Raw genomic sequence first — 6,276 nt, 5'->3', positions numbered from 1 at the left:
TAGAACTTTTAATTTTTTACGAATCTTTTTATTAGTAAAAGATATACGTAACTTATAAATTAGCTTAAATAAAGAACTTTTGTGTTCTCATGTTTTTATTACATATATGAGGGGGTTCACCCCCTCGTCAGTACCTCGCTCTTTACACTAAAGCTTAAATTTTTTCTCAATTCATTAAGAATGACCCCTGAACCATAAAAGCCTCGTTTTAAGTTTTAATGCTGCTCCTTACTTCCAGCTAAAACAAGTTTCATATTTATTTTTTCATTGTTTTTTTTTAATAATGCTAATAAATCCTGCGCTCCCTTCATGGAAATTTTCTTCCCCCATGACAAAATCCTCGAAGGAAAATTCCCATCGAGAAGAGTCCCCCTCCTAACAACCCCTCCCCCAACCAAAAAATACTCCTGTAAACGCCTGTACACTTCCCAGTAACCATTACTATATGTAAGCAGTGATCAAAGTTTGTAACTTGTAGCCCCTCCCACGGGAACTGTGGGAGAGTAAGTCCTCCCCATAGACATAGTTATAAGGTGTTTCGACTACGTTGAATAAAATGGCTGTCTCAGAATTTTGATCCGTTGACTTTGGGAAGATAATTAGAGTGGGAGGGGGCCTAGGTGCCCTTCAATTTTTTTGGTCACTTAAAAAGGGCAATATAACTTTTCATTTCTGTTAGAATGAGCCCTCTCGCAACATACTAGGACAACTGGGTCGATACGATCACCCCTGGGAAAAAACAAATAAACACGCATCCGTGATATGCCTTCTGGCAAAAAAAAAATATATATATAATTCCACATTTTTGTAGATAGGAGCTTGAAACTTCTACAGCAGGGTTCTCTGATACACTGAATCTAATGGTGTGATTCGTTAAGATTCTATGACTTTTAGGGGGTGTTTCCCCCTATTTTCTAAAATAACACAAATAATCTCAGGCTCGTAACTTTTGATGGGTAAGAATAAACTTGAAGAAACTTATATATTTAAAATCAGTATTAAAATGCCATTCTTTTGATGTTTCTATTGGTATCAAAATTCCATTTTTTAGAGTTTTGGTTACTATTGAGCCGGGTCGCTCCTTACTACAGTTCATTACCACGAACTGCTTGAAACGTGAAAATCCTTGGCGTCTTGTCACTATATGTCCGAAGATTTGTGCTGATTCGATCCTAGATCTATAGCAACTTGGTTTAAATTAGGTAACTTAAAAAAACCTTTAATTTGATGGTTAGCTTTGAAAGAGGAAAAATCTCCTCAGAAATACATCGATAAAGAAATTTGCAGGAATAACCTCTAGTACAAGGTGCAATTTTTGCCTCCATTTAAAACTTAGATGAATGAAAAACTTCAAAGGTAAGATGTGAGGATACATGTGAGTATAATTTCTTCTATTTCTAAATCATGTACATGATCCTTAAACATATAAATCCAATAATGTATATTCTTTGTTGTTGTGTCTAATAAGAAGAGAAAAGTGAGAATATAATGTTACTAATTCAAAGCTTTTTTGAATTGGCTGTTCTCTTTTTCGTGGGATTTTATTTATTTTTTGGAAGTGATAATTTTAGCTAAAAAGGTGGTGTAAATGTTTAAGGAAAACAACTGAATAACAAAAAAAATCCTCGATACGTTCTCACCAGTGGCCTATAGAAACCAGGGTATGGCCCAATCGTAATATCATTTTCCAAATATCTGTGTGAAATAAAAATGTGGGCCCTGTAACCTTCCGTTGTTAGGTGGAATGCAAGGAGAAATTGTGCAGTATAAAAAACATTCTTCTTCTTCTAGTGCTGGACAGGGGCAACTGGTTTGTCTGGCTCGTGCACTATTGCGGAAAGCAAAAGTTCTTATACGTAAAAAAAGAGTTTAGTGATTGTATAGTAATCACTATTGCACATAGATTGAATACCATCATGGATGGCACCAGGTAGATTATCCGAATTAATATTTATTTCGTAATTTCTGTTGAAGTTTAATATCTGTTTTTTTTCTTTTGAAGTTAAAAATAATTTTTTTTTTATTGACGTTGAATATCTGGTTTTTTTTTAATATATTCTCTAAGGCCAACCTGACTTTTTTTGAATTTAAAAAAGAGGGAATAGTTGTGGGAAAAGTGGAAATCATAGCCAATTGTAGAAAAAAGCCAAGACAGATTGTTGAATTAAGTGGGCAGCCCAGTCAAGGGTTAATTTTATCCCTTTGATTGCCGTTGTTACTGTCTGCCATTTATGCTACACCTTTCCGTGCATGTGTGTCCCTTCACAAATGCCAAACTAGAGTCGTACCTGTTGGAGGTTCTCGCTGGGGAACAGACGCAGGTTGACTACGGGTTAAATTACTTGAAAATTTTCCTCTCATGGCTATCACTCGACAACGCTGAACTAGAGTCAACCCTCTCATGCTAATTCACGGTGGGTTGGGTTCAACCTGTTGGAGGTTCTCTCTCAGGATAATTCACGGTCGCAGAAAGGGGGAAGCAGCATATTGACAAATTTGGCAATCATATTTACAACTGATTACCCCGCCAAAGAAATGAATATGAATGGAAATAACGAGTCCAATTCAAGGCCTACAAGGGCCTCCTGCAATCTGCCTCGACTCTTATGCAAGTGAACTTGCATTTATAAGCCAAGGGATTTGGGCCAGAAACAAAAATTTCAACTGTCTACAGTCTCTTTTTGTAGTCATCTCGACTACAAAAAGTCGAGTAGACATGGGCTAGATGGGAACAATCACCTGACGATGTCAGGTGATTGATTTTTCTAACGATAATTTCGACAGGACCTGTGCCTGTCATCATCAGATTAAATTCAAATTTCTTGCCAAAAACTAAAATTACTAAATAAATAAAACTAAAAACACTGAACACTACTAATCATGAGCCGAACCTGGAATTATTGTTGTGCCATGGCCCGAATTTTGGTAGAGGCATTGATGGCTGCTGTCCTAGTAGATCTTAAAAAGGTTGGGCCTTTAGGAGAGGGGGGAAGTTTTTTGTGAGTTTTCAATTTATGGGTGATGGGTTCCCAAATTTCGCTAATGTGAAACTCATCATTGTCTTTATTAATGGCTGGTTTATTTTTAGCAATTTCCAAAGCTTCTCTGATTTTCTGCTTTAAGAGTTGGGGGACAATAGCATTAAGTGGGGCTTGGTCTAACTTAATGAAGTATAGTATCTCTTTGTTTCTATTGGAATTTAATATGTTTTTTTTCATTGAAGTTTAGTATACTTTTTTTATTGAATTATTTACGCTTGGATTCAGTTTTTCCAAATAAAGTGTTCAATAAAGCAAATTACTGTAGGCTACACTCTAATTTCTATTTAAGTTTATGTTGAGAGTGAAAGTTAACACAAAATGGTTTCAACATTACACCATTCCTCCTAAAAGCACTACAAAAATGGCGAAAAAAATGTGTAGTCCGTGGTATTTCCTCGATGGCCTATTAATACAAGGAACTATACTACATTTTATGTTAGGGCTGATGAAGCAATTTGAATAACTAAATGACTAATCAGGCCCGTATACAGGCATTCTTTTCCTTGGGGGGGGGGTGTAATAAAATAACTAAATTTTATTAGGTTATTCGAATATGTGTCCAGTGGCTCTTTCTGACCACTGTTTTCTTTCTCCTATATTTTTTCTGCTACTTTTTGTCACATTATATATTTATAATTCTCAACAAAGCTGTAGTTGTCGCATCAAACCCTTATAAGGGTTAGAATAAAAAAATGCATTCCTTTGCAACAACTAATATAAAGTTGATACACACTGCTACAAATACATTTATTTGTATATAATTTATTTATTTGTATATAATTTATTTTTATTTTTATATATATTTATATATATATTTTATTTTAATTTTTATATGATTTATTTATATAGGGTTTATTTTTATACATATTTATTTGTATATAAGTACTAATAGAAAAATATTTTTTTTATTAGATACTTTAATCGTTATTGAACTGAGTTCCATGTAATCCAATCCTTCAGAATTTAGATAATTTTTATTCCATTTCTTTTTTCAGAATTATTGAAGATTTAACGATTTTTGCAGTCTTTCCTATTTCCTTTGGCTGGTCTTTCCGCTTTCCTTTCGAGTCTTTCCGCTTTCCTTTGAAGGTTTAACGATTTTTGTACTCTTTCCTCCTTCCTTTGGCTGGTCTTTCGGCTTTTCTTTAGGGTCTTCCCTTTGGCTGTAAATTTTTTTGTTGATGAAAAAATTTTGTCAACATTCCCTCAAAAAATTTTCTAAGGAAGAAAAGTGGATATTAGCAAGGCCGTAAAATTTTTAAAAGATTAGGGCTATTGCTCAACTGTAGTTCACTCCATCCTACGATGGACACCCGTGGACCAAATGTTAATTTTTTACCCTTGGCTTATCTTTTTTTTTCATTGAGTCATTGAAAGTGCATTCTTCTCTGATGATAGAAAATAGCCCTGAAACTGCATCATAATAATTGAAATCAAACTGTATAAGGAAAAAAACGAGGCTTTAATTTCTTCCCATCACCAGGGTAATTGATTTTCTAAATTTCAATGCATTATTGATTGCACCTGCTCAATTTTTTTCAAATGTTAAAAAGAGAGAGAGAGGGGGGGGAGAGAGGGAGATTGAGATAAACGGATTTTTATTTATTGGAGTCCCCTTTTTTAGGTTTTCAGATCTTAGGAAAGTGAATCAGCTTTGGAATTGAAAGTGGTGAAATCGTTGTTTTAGTTTTTTTTGCAGAATTATGGTGTTAACCAAAGGTCAAACAATAGAATTTGATTCTCCATCAGTCCTTCTAGCTGAAAAATCTTTCACCTTCTATGGTATGGCCAAAGACGCAAATCTTGTACAACGAAGTTAAAACAAATTAACTATATAAATTTTATCAAACTTTTATGACTAGTGATTAATTGATGTATGTTTCATTTTTCTTAAATATAGCTTACTTTTTGTAAATTTATCTTAACTCTTTAATAACTATTATAGTCTTAGCTATAATATCTAACTATTAAATAAATGTTTAGTTAACGCTCATTTTGAATGTTCTTTTTTTCTACGCTTACTTATTTAAGTTACAAGTAACAAGTCTGCATATAAAATTTTTAATTTCATATTAAATGCTTTTTTACTAAAGGGTATGCTGGCTTCTTTTAAGTTTAAACATCAGCAAGTCGGAGAAAACATATTTAAACTGATTCTTGGTGATGTTATAAGATGAATGTGGCTTCCTTGGACACATTCTGCTCATGGAGTACTCCAGGAGCCCCGAAGAAACTGACGCGTGGGACCTTTCACGTCTCTGGAACCACTTTACGTTCGATATAGCATGAAAATTGGTAGAACTCCCTTCAACCAGAACATATTTGCTACTTAGTATCTTCGATTATGGTTTCAGCTGACTTTTAATTATGCTTGAAATAAACTGATACCACCAAACTTATAGTATGTCATTGTTACTGTTGATGATGCTGATAAAACTATAAACGAAAAAAAAAACGGATTCAACTTTTTTCTGGTACTTGCGTAAAATTTCATTGTCCTTGTTTTATTTTAAATCTATCTAAAAGCAGTGAGTCTACCAATTTCACTTCTGAAGTTAAAAACACAACTGAACTTATTTGACGTGTATGAGCAAAAAAAAAAAAAATCTGAAGAGAATCATATCAAATACTTAGTCTTTTGAAACTATTAATTTGGTTATTTCAACAAAGGAGCACAGAATATGGGGTATTTTGCTATTTAAGTTATTTTTATGCATTAGAAAGAAATAAAAAATACCGAAGCTTTTGGTCTTATGGTAATAACTATAAACAGAACGCTTTTTAGCATGAAATTATTCAATCACCTCCTTATGTATTCCTACATTTTACTTAACCGAGCTCCGATCCTTTTTTTTTCGCTTGGATACAGTATCTCCAGATTGGCCATTTATAATTGTTAATTTGGCTATTTCAACAAAGGAACACAGAATGTGAGGTCTTTTCCTATTTAAGTTATTTTTATGTATTAAAAAGAAATTTAAAAAAAAATATCGAAGCTTTGGGTCTTCTGGTTATATCTATAAACAAAACAATTTTTAGCATAAAATTATTCAGTTATCTCCTTATTCATTCCTGCATTTTACTTAACCGAGCTCCGATCCTTTTTTCTAAGCTTGGATACAGTGTTTCCAGATTGGCTATTTTGTAGTCAATTCACCCGAGTAGCTGATTTTGTTATTGTTAGTTTCGTTTTGGATAATTTCGATGGTGTAGTTAGTTTCGATGGGTGTAGATC

Source organism: Artemia franciscana, chromosome 20 (assembly GCF_032884065.1).
Source record: "Artemia franciscana chromosome 20, ASM3288406v1, whole genome shotgun sequence".
NCBI lineage: Eukaryota > Metazoa > Arthropoda > Branchiopoda > Anostraca > Artemiidae > Artemia > Artemia franciscana.
The sequence above is the reverse complement of the archived record's forward strand: the minus strand, read 5'-3'. Positions refer to the sequence as shown.